This window comes from Triticum dicoccoides, chromosome 6A (assembly GCF_002162155.2).
Source record: "Triticum dicoccoides isolate Atlit2015 ecotype Zavitan chromosome 6A, WEW_v2.0, whole genome shotgun sequence".
In the NCBI taxonomy this organism is placed as follows: domain Eukaryota; kingdom Viridiplantae; phylum Streptophyta; class Magnoliopsida; order Poales; family Poaceae; genus Triticum; species Triticum dicoccoides.
Window position 1 is genome coordinate 223,896,049 of NC_041390.1, and position 16,104 is coordinate 223,912,152.

Here is a 16,104-nt window from a genome sequence, read left to right on the forward strand (position 1 = left end):
ATCGGGGGGAAGTGGGGGATTGTGGGGGGAAGTGGGGTTCGGTTGGGCTAGGGTTTGGTCACCCCAGGGGTGTTGTAGGAGCCGGCTGGGCCGGCCTAATTGGCCCCGAGGCCATCTGGGCCGTGGCCCAGCGCGGGGGTAGGGGGGCTTCTCTTTTATCTTTTTTTTTGTATTTTTGTTTTTCTTTTATTTCCCTTTCTGTTTTATTTCATTTCCTTAATTGTTTTAGTTTTGTAAAACATATAGTTAGCACCTAAATTACTAATAGTAATTATATCACCGCCACAATTATTCTTGTAGTTATAAAAAGTAGTTTTTAATAATTTAACTATTTAAGAGACGTTTAAATAATTGTTTCAGCGACGGTTCCTATTATCTAGTGCATTTAATCATTGTATGTTAATTTGGATGCACCACCATAATCATCTATGATTTATTTGCTACACTTTGAACATTTTAGATTTGACTTTTTGAAAACTTTAATTGTTTGACATTAATTTAATTTTGAATATGAATCAGTTTTGATCTAACTTGAGACTAACTACAGTGACTGAGGTGACATGGCATCATTAACAGGGATTTACTGTAGCTTAATTATCCGGGCGTCACAAATATGGTATCATGATATGATACCACACCCTCTCGTTCCTCATTTAACTGTGTGCCACTACATCATCCAAAAAGTCTAGTTGGCATGCATGATACCGCTTATGATACTCCCATTACGACCAGCCTTAGGGTGCCCATAGTGGGGGTATCATAGCCGGTATCATGCACTCGGGAATAGCAAATATGATGATGTGGCAAAGAAGTAACATAGGTAGATATCGTAACATAATAAATATGCTATACTACTTTGTGTCATGCAAGGCCATAAATACGGTCATCTATGATACTACTCTATGATACTATGCACTATGAAGGTACGTACATAGTATCATATATACACTAGTATCATATGCATGATACTATGGTTATATGATACTCCTACTATAAGGATGGCTATAGTGGTGGTATCATAGCCGATATCATGCACTCGGAAATAGCAAGCACTGGTGCGCGTCGGTCCTAAACAAACGGTTTTTAACCCCTTTCCGTGATGGCATTTGGAACCATCGCCAAGTGAGTGTGTGTGATAGGGTGTCTTTCCCACATGACCCAGAAATCGTCGGGGATAGGCCCTCCTAGGACCCAGGCTGGGGCCGGGTGCGATCGGGCGAGGCATCGAAACCCAATCATTTTCGTAGGTATGTACATCCCACACGGTAATCCAAGAAAATCATTTCCGTAGGTATGTACATCCCACACGGTAATCCGAGAAAATCATTTCTGTAGGTATATACATCCCACACGGTGAATCCCAGAAAAAACATTTTCGTTCATATGTATATCACACATAGTCAATCCAAGGAATATGTTTCTGTTCTTATGTACATCCCACACAGTCAATCCAGGGAAAATGTTTCCGTTCGAACATACATCCCACACAACTTTATGTGTAGGCCTGTGTCTGAAAGGTGTAACTATCACACACGGTCTTCCTTGGTTAACTGTTTGCTTTTATCAACTATATCACACACGATTTGATGAAGAAAACTGTGTGGCATTGGGCTATCCATCTCAAGCGCTTTTACTGCTAGAACCGTTTGCAAAGATCCATGACACATTTAGCAGGTTTATTAGTTTACAATTAATAATTCCATTATTACGCAAATTCACATTTCATATCGAATAGCTGTTTGCCAATTTCATATCAGGCATAGAAATATATTATAACATCATAGTACGGTAGCTACATGAAAACAACACAATACAACATATAGCTAGTTCAACTTCATAAGAACAATATATTCATTTCCCTAATCGGGATAATACAGGCTCGTCTTATCCACCTTTGCTTTCAGTTCAGTAAGAACCCATTTTGCACGGGCCAACTGGGAAAGTGCCTCCTCCTTCGCCAACACCATCTTAGCAAAGTATGATTTAAAAAACCTGAGCTCATTCTCCACCTTCAACTTTTTATCCCGCATCCTGAAATATGCTTCAGCGTTGATAAGACTTTCTCTAAGCCTATGTGTGTTCTTTTCCTCATACATGCTCCAGAGCTTCGTTAGGCACATCTTCAAAGACGGTGGCCATTCTTGATCAACCCACTCCAAGTAAGAACACTTCCGTTCATCCTATAATATTTAAAACTAGATTAGTAACAATTGTAGGGGAAATGGGTTTATAGCAACATAGAAAATCACCAATGCTTATTTTGAAAAACTGAAGAAACATGTTAATTATGACATATCTTCTCAAGAAGATCAATGTGCAAATGAAATAATTGGTACTGAGACAACAACCAAATTCTGGAACATCAGAAGCTATAATTAACTACAATGACGCTACAAGTTCTTACTCATGTACAATAAATAAAAAATTGAACATTTTATGAGGAAGGTAAATATAACTGCAATAGCATAGCGACGGTGTTTGGATGACAGCAAATTGATACTAACAGGTGTGTACATGCACAAAATTAGAAACATAGAACTAATAGCAATAAGGTCGTCCACTATGTATGCCAAAAATGGGGTAAAGACAACTGTTCCTACATCTCGCACCGGTGCCCTGCACTGGCGACCCGATGCAGCAGAAAAAAATCAGGGACCCAGACTTCGGAGCAGGTAGTTGCTCCGATGCCCAGTTCCTTCATCCATAAAGATTTAGTATTTTACTACTTGGCTGCTTGGATGTGTGGACCAAAGTTGGCTACACAAACTGCTGAAGCAGTGCCAAATAATTTTCTAATGGCACCACTGATGAGATGGCAACAATTTAAGATACTAGGTACAAACTGTGACATTGTCTTAGGATGCGTTTGGTTGAAGGTGTGGTATGAATGGGTTGGGACCGTGACAGTGTCTGAATCACATCTAACAAATGATTTGTAACAACGAAAGAGGTTCTAACCTTCTCTATACATGCCAAAAACTTCCTCCCACTGTCCACAGAATCAAACGCAACTAGCTTCACGCATGGAGATTGATGGTGACAACGAGCAGCTAGATCTTCAGCCACCCCGCTCCATTTGTTGCCACTAATGGTCTTAGGGACCTACAAGAGGAAGAAACGACTCAAATCGACCTCCGGCTAAAAATCCTTCATTCCAAGTCAAAGCCCGAGAGAGAGAGAAGATAGGCATACCCGGGTGGTGAAGGAGTAGTCGCCGGAGGAGGAACCGCTGGAGATGTCTTTGAAGAAGACCATGGCGACCCCGGTGGTAGGATGCGAGACGGCGAGGGCGAGGAAGCGGCTATAGCTTAGCAAGGAAGGAGGAAACAGCGCAAATGTGACTTGTGGTCGGGGAGAAAAGGGGTTGGGAAGGGGGGAAGGGGGAAAGGGGGTAGATATTTTGGCGGTAGGCCACAAGTTTGGAAATGTGGAGGGAAACTTTGTGCGCGGTGCCGCCAGACCATTCACTTTGAACGATTGTGTGCATCGCAAACGATTCTTCTGCTTTACACGCATGAGATGAGTTTGATAATTCAAATTTTGGTCTCAAGGCATGGGCACATTCACTTTGAACGCGCGCGGTGCCACCGGACCATTCACTTTGAATGATTGTGTGCATCGCAAACGATTCTTCTGCTTTACGCGCATGGGATGAGTTTGATAATTCAAATTTGGTGGAAATTTCCCCGGGTACGTCATTGCATAATTTAACATCGCTTGCTAATTTGGGCACACAAAAGAGCGTACAGCAGACAGACTACACTTACTGAATCAAGCAATTTTAGTAATTACAGAGCCAGTTGACCTAAACATTGCTCTAACAAAAGACCAGCATTAAAAACAAAGCCTAAGTACGCATAATTAAAAATCCGCCGCCGCCCCGGCCTATGCATCGCCGCTGTGAGATGAGGCGTCGATGACTTGTCCTGGCGACATGCCGCCGTTGGTGGACTCCGCGTCTCCCCCCCTACTGGAGTCGACCGCGTCCTCGCCCTCGTCCTCATCCTCGGCGCCGCCCTCAAGGTTTTAGTACTCATAGTAGTGGCTGCGCCAGAGCTCACGTTGGTACTCCACCGGCGATTCCTCGATGGATAGACTCTTCTCTACCTCGACCTCAGCCACGCGCAACTCCTCCTCCCGGCGCTCCTCGATCTCCGCCGCCTCCTGCATCTCCAGCTCCTGCTCGGCGACCTCATGAGGAAGCAGGTGCTCCATGGCCACCGCCGCCTTTTCAGACATGGGTTGCATGCCAGAGTTTAAGGTGGCGTGGAATATATTGGCGTGTGCATCCTCGATCTTGTCGTGGATGGCCTCGACCCAGGCTAGGGTAACATCTGCGACACAGACGGCTGCTCGAGCGCTCTCGGCGTTTGTAGACGTTGTCGCAGTAGCAGTTGCAGCCGTCTCGGCTGCTGCAGCTGCCCTGTCGGCTGCCACAGACGCCCTCTCGGCGAAAGCGGTTGCGCTCAATGGATGCGGCAGCACTCTCGGCGTAGGCGGCAGCGCTCGAGGGGGGCAGCCATCGTATGGGACTTCACGAAGCGTTTCCAGGGCGTCATCTTTGCAAGAAGGGGGTGCGGGAATGGGGATTGGGGTTCATGGATTCGGGGGTTGCCGGCACTAGAGCAGACGAGCCGGCGAAGCTTAAAGAGGGAGACTTAAATAAACCCAGATATTTTCATCGCAAACGGTTCCTATAAAACAATTGTGTGTAATATTGTAGATATTTTTTATTAGCTGTGAAAGACGAATTTGGAATAAAGTGCCAACGGATGGTGTTTTAAATGAATGAGAATTTTGTTAGTACTAATACAACAGTCATGTCTAATTTTGGAAAATTTCAGGGCTCATTTGACCTTCTAAGACATTTAAGTAATTTTCTAGCCATTTAATGACCATAATTGAAATTTGAACTACATGTACATGCAACAGGTAACCATAACGGTTTGAAAAATCATATTTTGTGCACTTGTGTGCGATTTAATTCCATGTGTAGTAAATTGGAAGGAATTTTCAAACATATTGGTGTAACGGCTACGACACAATTAAGCATGGAGTGACATGGAATTTTAATTCCAAAAAAACATGAAGCCTTGGTTGATGTATGATACGTCTCCAACGTATCTATAATTTATGAAGTATTCATGCTATTATATTATCAACCTTGGATGTTTTATATGCATTTATATGCTATTTTATATGATTTTTGGGACTAACCTATTAACCTAGTGCCCGGTGCCAGTTTCTGTTTTTTCCTTGTTTTTGAGTTGTATAGAAAAGTAATATCAAACGGAGTCCAATTGACGTGCCAAATTTTGACGATTTTTTATGGACCAAAAGAAGACCCCGGAGTAAAAGAGTTGGGCCAGGAGAGTCCCGGGGCGTCCACGATGGTGGGGGGCGCGCCCACTGCCCGCCCCTAGGCGCGTGGGCCTGCCTCGTGGATGCCTCGGGCACCTCCTTGACGTGATACCGATGCCAAAAATTCCTATAAATACAAAACCTCGGAAAATTAACCTAGATCGGGAGTTCCGCCGCCAGAAGCCTCCGTAGCCACCGAAAACCAATCTAGGCCCTCTCTGGCACCCTACTGGAGGGGCCATCATCACCGGAGGGCATGGAGGAGGATCCCGGATGGGCCATTATCGTCATGAAGGCCAAGGACCAGAGGGAGAACCTCTCCCCATCTAGGGGGGAGGCCATGGAGGAGGAAGCACAAGGGGGAGAACCTCTCCTCCTCTCTCTTGGTGGTACCGGAGTGCCATCGAGAGGGGAATCATCGCCGCGGTGATCGTCTTCATCAACATCACCATCATCATCACCATCCTCATCTCTTTTACGTGGTCCACTCTCCCACACCCTGCTGTAATTCCTACTTGAACATGGTGCTTTATGCCACATATTATGATCCAATGATGTGTTGCCATCCTATGATGTTCTGAGTAGATATCCCTTATCTTTGGGTTGATTGATGATCTAGATTGGTATGAGTTGTATGTCTTACTTTGGTGTTGTCCTATGGTGCCCTCTGTGCCGCGCAAGCATGAGGGATTCCTGCTATATAGTGTTGCAATACGTTTATGATTCGCTTATAGTGGGTTGCGTGAGTGACTGAAACACAAACCCGAGCAAGGGGGTTGTTGCGTATGGGATAAAAAGGACTTGATGCTTTAATGCTATGGTTGGGTTTGAAATTAATGATCTTTAGTCGTTGCGGATGCTTGCTAGAGTTCCAATCATAAGTGCATATGATCCAAGAAGAGAAAGTATGTTAGCTTATGCCTCTCCCTCATATGAAACTGCAATAGTGATTACCGGTTTTGTTAACAATTGCCTAGGACAATTCCGCACACCGATCCACCATTATTCCACACTCGCTATTTATAATATTTAGTAATATATTCTAACTTTATCATAACAGCACCTACTTTTATATTTTAGCTCTCCGATATCATATAAAGTTATCCACTTCATACCCACAACGTAGTTTTATTTCTCGTTTCTAGTTGGAAGCAAACATTCAGTGTACATAGAGTCGTATCAGTGGCAGATATGGCTTGAGAGAATATTGAGCTTACCTTTAGCTCCTTGTGGGTTCGAGACTCCATACTTATCACTTCCACCTTTGGAAATTTCTACGATGATTCCCTGCACTTGGGGATTATCAAACTCTTTTTTGGCGCCGTTGCCGGGGAGCAATAGCGTGGGGTTGATATTCTCATGAGTGCTTGTTTGCTTTCTTCACTAAGTAGATTTTGTTTTTCCTTATTGTTTCTGTTTAGTTGTGGGTGAAACATACAAAAAAAATTAAAGAATGAAAATACAAAAAAATTACTTGCCTCTCATGCCTAAAAAGTTTTTCAAAAAGAGAAGTGATTGGGAAGTTATGCATTGAAGAGTGAGGGTCGATCTTGAGCACTTGTGTTCATGCTGACGGAAACAATGTAGAATTATTCATGGAAGTTTCTCTCTAAATAATTATCCCCTTATATATATCCATTGTATTATAAAAATAATGTGCCAAGCTTTGGTTTTAGGATGTTCAGATTGCTTGTTTACTATGTGCAGAACAAAAATAGAAACTTTGCTTGTAGCGTGTGATTTTACAGTTTTTACTGGAAAGTCAAATGGGTCTTAAACTTTTAGCACATTACTTCCGTACACAATTTTCAAATTGTAAAATTTATTTCATAATTTTTGGAGTTACATAAGTTTACTAAACCTCCAGATTATAACAGACTGTCCTGTTTTAGACAGATTCTGTTTTTCGTGTGTTGTTTGCTTATTTTGATGCATCTATGGCTAGTATCGAAGGGTATGAACCATAGAGAAGTTGAAATACAGTAGATATAGTTCTAATATGAAATTGGAATAAGTTTGAAATAGTACCTAAAGGTAGTGATTTGCTTTATTATACTAACGGATCTCACAAAGTTGTTGTTAAAGTTTTGTGTGGATGAAGTGTTCGAAGAACGAGGAGTTACCGATGTGAGAAGAATAAAGAGAGGCAATAGCTCAAGCTTGGGGGTGCCCAAGGCACCACAAATAAATATTCTAAGGATACTCAAGCATCTAAGATTGGGGATGCCCCGGTTGGCATCCCATCTTTCTTCTTCAACAATTATCGGTATATCTCAGTTTTTGTTTTGTTCACATGATTTCTGCCCTTTGTGTTTTTCTTTTTCTTTAAGAACCATGCTAGTATGAGATGTCCCTTCATCAATTTATAGAATACTTAATGTGCTTCACTTATATCTTTTAAGTATGATCTTATAGAATTGCTGTTTGAGCTTCACTTAAATCTTTTGAGTATGGTTTTATAGAATGCTTCGTGTGCTTCACTTATACATTTTGAGATTGGATATTGGTTAGTTTATATTAATTGACGAATGCTCCATGAACTTCACTTATATCTTTTGTAATATGAATAATACTATTATCTAAAGCGGGTTTGGAAGAGTGTCAACTTTAGGAACTAGTGATCCCGCTATTCCGAATGAGGAGAATTTTGCTTATGTGGAGAGTAGTAAAAAATTTATGCTCGTAGATCATGAAAATAATGCTTTATGTGATGGTAATATTGTTGAACTCATTCATGATTCTACTGAAAATTATTATGAGGGAGGAATACATGCTTGTAGCAGTGCAATAATATCAAGTTTTCCTCTCTATGTGCTTAAAGTTTTGAAGTTATACTTGTTTTTCCTTCCTATGCTAGTGGATTCTTGTTCCCATAAATTGTGTGCTCACAAAATCCCTAGGCATAGGAAGTGGGTTAGGTTTAAATGTGCTAGTCATATTCTTCATGATGCTCTCTTTATGTTTCAATTCTTATCTTTTATGTGAGCATCATTGAAATCATCATGCCTAGCTAAAAGGCAATAAAGAAAAGCGCTTGTTGGGAGACAACCCAATATTTACCCTTACTGTTTTTGTGTGTTTACATGATTAAGCTACGGTAATAATCATGTTTTATAGCTTTTGTTTCAATAAAGTGCCAAGTAAGACCTTTGGGAAGACTTGGGTGAAAGTTAATGTGATCTTGCTGTAAAAACAGAAACTTTGCGCTCACGAGTTTAGCTGCCATTTTTTACAAAACAGTACTTTAGTGATGATTCTTTTTGAAGAAGATTAATAGAAAAATTCCTCACGTCCACAAATTTATTTCATAATTTTTTGAGTAGCAGAAGTATGGTTAGTGTTCAGATCATTACATACTGTTTTGTTTCTGACAGATTCTGTTTTCATTGCATAGTTTGCTTGTTTTCTAGTTTCTATGACTTATATTCCTCAATATAAATTGTAGAAATGATATGGTATAGTAGGCATTGTGTGATAACAATTACGATATTTGTCTTTGACAGTACCAAGGTGAATGGTTTACTCTTTATCATACTAACCTATCTCACGAAGTTCCGTTAAGTTTTGTGTGATTGAAGTTTTCAAGCTTTGGGTGAGATATCAATATGAGGAGAATAAGGAGTGGAAAGACCCTAAGCTTGGGGATGCCCAAGGCACCCCAAGGTAATATTCAAGGAAGACTCAAGCGCCTAAGCTTGGGGATGCCCGAGAACGCATCCCCTCTTTCGTCTTCAAAACTATCGGTATACCTTACTCGGAGCTATATTTTTATTCGTCACATGATATGTGTTTTGCTTGGAGTGTATTTTCAATTTTACTTGATGTTTGAATAAAATCATTGGATCTGACATATTAAATTAAAAAGAATCCTCCCATTGCTAGTTAATTATTTGACTATGCAGTGTCCTTCACTATTATCTTTTGGAGTAGTTTGTCATTTACTCATGTGCTTCATGTATATCCTATGAGTAAATGGTTGAATAATTGAATATCATAAATCTGAATTTATATAAGTTTATATGCTTATACCATGGGTAGTAATGACTTCACATAGAATAAGTATAGGTATTAAACTTATTGAAAGTTAGCAAACGTAGAATTGGTCACTTGAACAATTCATGAAAGAATATTGAAGGAAGAGAGATTTCACATATAAATATACTATCTTGGACATCTTTTGTAATTGTGAGCACTCATTAAAATATGACATGCTAAAAGGTTGATGTCGGACAAGGAAGACAACGTAATGGGTTATGTTCTTATATCTGAAATAAAGTATATTATCTTGGATCATCCAACATATTGAGATTGCTTTTCCCCCTCATGCTAGCCAAATTCTTTGCACCAAGTAGAGATACTACTTGTGCTTCCAAACATTGCTTAAACCAGTTTTGCCATGAGAGTCCACCATACCTACCTATGGATTGAGTAAGATTCTTCAAGTAAGTTGTCATCGGTGCATGCAATAAAAAATTGCCCTCTAAATATGTATGATCTATTAATGTGGAGAAAATAAGCTTTATACGATCTTGTGATGTGGAAGAAATAAAAGCGATGGACTGCATAATAAAGGTCCATATCACAAGTGGCAATATAAAATGACGTTCTTTTGCATTAAGATTTTGTGAATCCAACCATAAAAGCGCATGACAACCTCTGCTTCCCTCTGCGAAGGGCCTATCTTTTACTTTTATCTTCTACCCTTATGCAAGAGTCATGCCTTTCCTTTTTACATTTTATCCTTTGGCAAGCACATTGTGTTAGAAAGATCCTGATATATATATATATATATATATCCAATTGGATGTAAGTTTCATGAACTATTATTGTTGACATTACCCTTGAGGTGAAAGGTTGGGAGGCGAATCTATAAGCCCCTATCTTTCTCTATGTTCGATTAAAACTTTGAACCCATAAATATCACATGATTGTTAGCAATTGTGAAAGACTAAATGATAGTTGAGTATGTGGAGTTTGCTAAATCAAAGCTCTAACATAGACCCTTCCTGAAAATAAGATGAATTGCAATTGCTTGATGACTGAGAATATAGTTTGTTAGTTTCAAGAAAGTTTATGATCTATACTTTAGCATGTGAATAGCTTGTTACTTGATCATAAAAAGTTTTATGAAGATTAGTTACTGTTATGATATATAATGATGCTATAAAAAGTGATTGAAACTATCATTGATGAAACTTATGCACTTGCTAGAATTCACACTTCATAAATTATTTCTTTTATCATTTACTACTCGAGGACGAGCAGGAATTAAGCTTGGGGATGCTGACACGTCTCCAACGTATCTATAATTTATGAAGTATTCATGCTATTATATTATCAACCTTGGATGTTTTATATGCTATTTTATATGAGTTTTGGGACTAACCTATTAACCTAGTGCCCAGTGCCAGTTTATGTTTTTTCCTTGTTTTTGAGTTTTACAGAAAAGGAATATCAAACGGAGTCCAATTGACGTGCCAATTTTTGACGATTTTTTATGGACCAAAAGAAGACCACGGAGTAAAAGAGTTGGGCCAGGAGAGTCCCGGGGCGTCCATGAGGGTGGGGGCGCCCCCCTCCCCCCAGGCGCGTGGGCCTGCCTCGTGGACCCCTCGGGCACCTCCTTGACATGAGACCGACGCCAAAAATTTCTATAAATACATAAACCTCGGAAAATTATCCTAGATCGGGACTTCTGCCGCCAGAAGCCTCCGTAGCCACCGAAAACAAATCTAGGCCCTCTCTGGCACCCTGCCGGAGGGAGCCATCATCACCGGAAGGCATGGAGGAGGATCCCGGAGGGGCCATTATCGTCATGAAGGCCAAGGACCAGTGGGAGAACCTCTCCCCATCTAGGGAGAGGCCATGGAGGAGGAAGCACAAGGGGGAGAACCTCTCCTCCTCTCTATTGGTGGTACCAGAGTGCCATCGAGAAGGGAATCATCGCCGCGGTGATCGTCTTCATCAACATCACCATCATCACCACCATCCTCATCTCTTTTACGCGGTCCACTCTCCCGCACCCCGCTGTAATCCCTACTTGAACATGGTGCTTTATGCCACATATTATGATCCAATGATGTGTTGCCATCCTATGATGTTCTGAGTAGATATCCCTTATCTTTGGGTTGATTGATGATCTAGATTGGTATGAGTTGCATGTTTTACTTTGATGCTGTCCTATGGTGCCCTCTGTGCCGCGCAAGCGTGAGGGATTCCCGCTGTAGGGTGTTGCAATACATTTATGATTCGCTTATAGTGGGTTGCGTGAGTGACTGAAACACAAACCCGAGTAAGGGGGTTGTTACGTATGGGATAAAGAGGACTTGATGCTTTAATGCTATGGTTGGGTTTTACCTTAATGATCTTTAGTAGTTGCGGATGCTTGCTTGAGTTCCAATCATAAGTGCATATGATCCAAGAAGAGGAAGTATGTTAGCTTATGCCTCTCCCTTATATGAAACTGCAATAGTGATTACCGGTTTTATTAACAATTGCCTAGGACAATTCCGCACACCGATCCACCATTATTCCACACTCGCTATTTATAATATTTAGTAATATATTCTAACTTTATGATAACAGCACCTACTTTTATATTTTAGCTCTCTGATATCATACAAAGTTATCCACTTCATACCCACAACATAGTTTTATTTCTCATTTCTAGTTGGAAGCAAACGTTCGGTGTAATGTAATGTCATGCCACCAATTTCTCGACACTCCATACTTATCACTTCCACCTTTGGAAATTGCTACGATGATTCCCTACACTTGGGGATTATCAATGTAATGTCATGCCACCAAGATGATGTGGTAAAAAAATTTGGCATGTTTGACCAAAGTTTGAACACACACCCCTCACAAAACGGAGCAACTCACTCGAAGCCTCGTGGTTCCGAGAGGGAACAATGCATGTTTGATGATGAACAGGAGATAGCTTCCTCTTACGGCCTTAAAAAAATTTCTACGTCTAACATGCACTACTACAACTGTAATGTGAAATTTTTGAAAATTCTAGGGGTCATTTGACCTTTTAAAGACATTTAAGTGATTTTCTAGCCATTTAATGACCGTAATTCAAATTTGAACTACATCTACATGCAACGCCTAACCAAAAAGAAAAATCATATTTGTGTACTTGTGTGTGAGTTAATTCCATGTGCAGTAAACTAGAAGGAATTTTCAAGGATATTTGTATCACGACATGGACATATATGCATGAATACATATGCATGGAGTGGCATGGCATTTTAATTCCAAAGAAAATCAGAAACACATGAAACCTTGGTTGATGTAATTTCATGCCACCAAGATGATGTGGTAAAGAAATTGGCATGTTTGACAAAAGTTTGGACACACACCCCTCACAAACCGGAGCAACTCGCTAGAAGGTTCGTGGTTACGAGAAGGAACAATGCATGTTTGATGATGAACGGGAGATAGCTTCCTCTTATGGCCTTCAATTTTTTTCTACGTCTAATGTGCACTACTACAACTGTAATGTGAAATTTTGGAAAATTCTAGGGGTCATTTGACCTTTTAAAGACATTTAAGTGATTTTCTAACCATTTAATGACCATAATTCGAATTTGAACTACATCTACATGCAACGCCTAACCAAAACAGTTTAAAAAATCATATATGTGTACTTGTGTGCAAGTTAATTCCATGTGCAGTAAAATAGAAAGAATTTTCAAACATATTGGTCTCACGACATGGAAACATGCATACGTATGCATGGAGACATGGCATTTTAATTCAAAAAAATATAGAAAAATGATCAGAAACACATGAAACCTTGGTTGATTTAATGTCATGCCACCAAGATGATGTGGTAAAGAAATTGGCATCTTTTACGAACGTTTGGACACACACCCCTCACAAACCGGAGCAAATCCCTAGAATGTTTGTGGTTCTGAGAGGGAACAATGCATGTTTGATGACAAACGAAAAATAGCTTCCTCTTACGGCCTTGAAATTTTTTCTACATCTAACATGCACTACTACAACTATAATGTGAAATTTTGGAAAAATTCTAGGGGTCATTTGACCTTTTAAATACATTTAAGTGATTTTCTAACCATTTAATGACTGTAATTCAAATTTGAACTACATCTACATGCAACGCCTAACCAAAATGGTTTGAAAAATCATATTTGTGTACTTGTGTGCGAGTTAATTCCATGTGCAGTAAATTAAAAGGAATTTTCTAACATATTGGTCTCACGACATGGACACATGCATACGTATGCATGGAGTGACATGGCATTTTAATTCAAAAAAATAGAAAAATGATCAGAAATACATGAAACCTTGGTTGATGTAATGTCATACCACCAAGATGATGTGGTAAAGAAATTGGCATGTTTGACAAACGTTTGGACACACGCCCCTCACAAACCGGAGTAACTCGCTAGAAGGTTCGTGGTTCCAAGAGGGAACAATGCATGTTTGATGACGAACCGGAGATAGCTTCCTCTTACGGCCTTCAAATTTTTTCCTACATTTAACGTGCAACTGTCACGTGAAAAATTGGTAAATTTCAGGGGTCATTTGACCTTCGAAAGAGATTTAAGTGATTTTCTAACCATTTAATGACCATAATTCAAATTTGAACTACACCTACATGCAACGCCTAAGCAAAACGGTTTGAAAAATCATATTTTTGTGTACTTGTGTGCGAATTAATTCCATGTGCAATAAATTATAAGGAAATTTCAAACATATTGGTGTCAAGGCATGGGCACATGCATGGAGTGCATGCCATGACATTTTAATTCTAAAAAATTAAAAAATTATCAGAAAAACATGAAACCTTGCTTTATTTAATGTCATGCCACCAAGATGATGTGGTAAAACAAATTGATCTGTTTGACGAAAATTTGGACACACACCCCTCACAAACTGGAGGAACTCACTAGAAGGTTCGTGGTTCCGAGAGGGAGCAATGCATGTTTGCTGACGGACAGGAGATAGCTTCCTCTTACGGCCTTCAATTTTTTTCCTATGTTTAACGTGCACAAATACAACTGTCATGTGAAAATTTGGAAATTCTCAGGGGTCATTTGACCTTTTAAAGACATTTAAGTGATTTTCTACCCATTAAATGACCGTAATTCAAATTTGAACTACATCTACATGTAACGCCTAACCAAAAAGGTTTGAAAAATCATATTTTTGTGTACTTGTATGTGAGTTAAAAAATCATCAGACGATGTAAATATCTGGTGTTCAAAAAAAAATTGAAGATCTGGCAAGACAATCGGCCCCCACACGATGAGCAGTCTATCTCACGGCTTAAGGTTTGGTAGGTGAATGGCGGGGATGATTCATCAGACATGGTTCTGCATTGGAAATCGTCAGCTATTATGTTCACACATGGATTTTGGCTATTATGTTCACACACGGATTTTGCTGGGGGGAATCGTGTGTAATTCAAACTACAATACTCATAAATTACGGCGACCGGCGTTTGTACTGTCCCTGTCGATCTATATTCCGGCCGCCAATAAATACTACCTTGCTCACGTTGTCCTGCCTGCATTCTCATCTACATCCTCCCCTCACTCGCCCTCTCTATCTTCCTCTCCCAAATCTCCGCCATGGCGCCACCGGTATGCCCACGCGCCGACGAGGAGTCGCCGCCCCTGAGGACGCTCACTCGATTAGTAGCGACGAGGACCCCTACGTGCCGCCTCACGAGGTTGCGCCGGACCCCCCAACTTTGGATTGGTTTGGGGCCAGTACAATCTTTGTCTGTGGAAGTCGCTGCCGCGGGCTGAGAAAGCCAGGCAAGTGGCATTCAAAAAGGAGATGGCGGAGGAGGAAGCCAAGTACCAGGCGGCTTGTGAAGCCCGTGATGCCACCTGGAAAAAGGAGGCGGCAGAGCTTTGGGGGCGGGCGCGTCGTCGTGCCGAGGAGGTGTACAAAGACGGGTACTTCGCGAGGAAGGTCATAGGTGCTGGGCGCCTCGTCGCTGCGTGGAGGTGGGCCGATAAGCTCCAGCGTGCCACCGACGAGGAGCTTCAGTGGGTGCCCAACGAAATGGCAAGATCGGTCGCGCGCGTCCGCCGGCAAGAGGTAGATCGGTACGTCAAGCGCTGCGAGGCGGAGGAGTCGGAGTACTGCCTCCGCACTAGGAAGACGCCGCACACCAGGGAGCTGCTGGCGAGGGGCTGCTGGAATACTGGCCCCAGGAGGGATTATTAGTTTTAGTATTGACTGTTTTCAATTTTATGCATTGTACCTAGTAGATAAGTATCATCACGTATATGTGATGATATTATATATATATATATATATATATTAATAATATATATATATATATATATATATATTATGAATTTCATTTTCTATCTGTTTTTGTATACTAATTTGAATCTAGCTGTTATCATCCACATATACAGAATGAAAAGCGTATATACACACATTGAAACAGAACATATCATAATGGAAAACGGAGTACACACATTGAAATAGAGCGATAAACAGAGCACTACTATGATTGCTGTGAATACATAGCTATCCATGTCGAAACGACTTTTCAAAATAGAACGAGTCCATGAGACCATGACCAACAGCCCTTGCCTAGGGTAGCTCTTGGCTCTGCCCGAACTCGTGCAGGCATTCGTCCAAGCGGTCGACACACTCGAGATACATTTGGAGCGCGATCTCGGGCTCCAAGTTGGCTATTTCATCGGAGATCACCAGGTAGCTCTTGGCTCTGCCTGAACTCGTGCA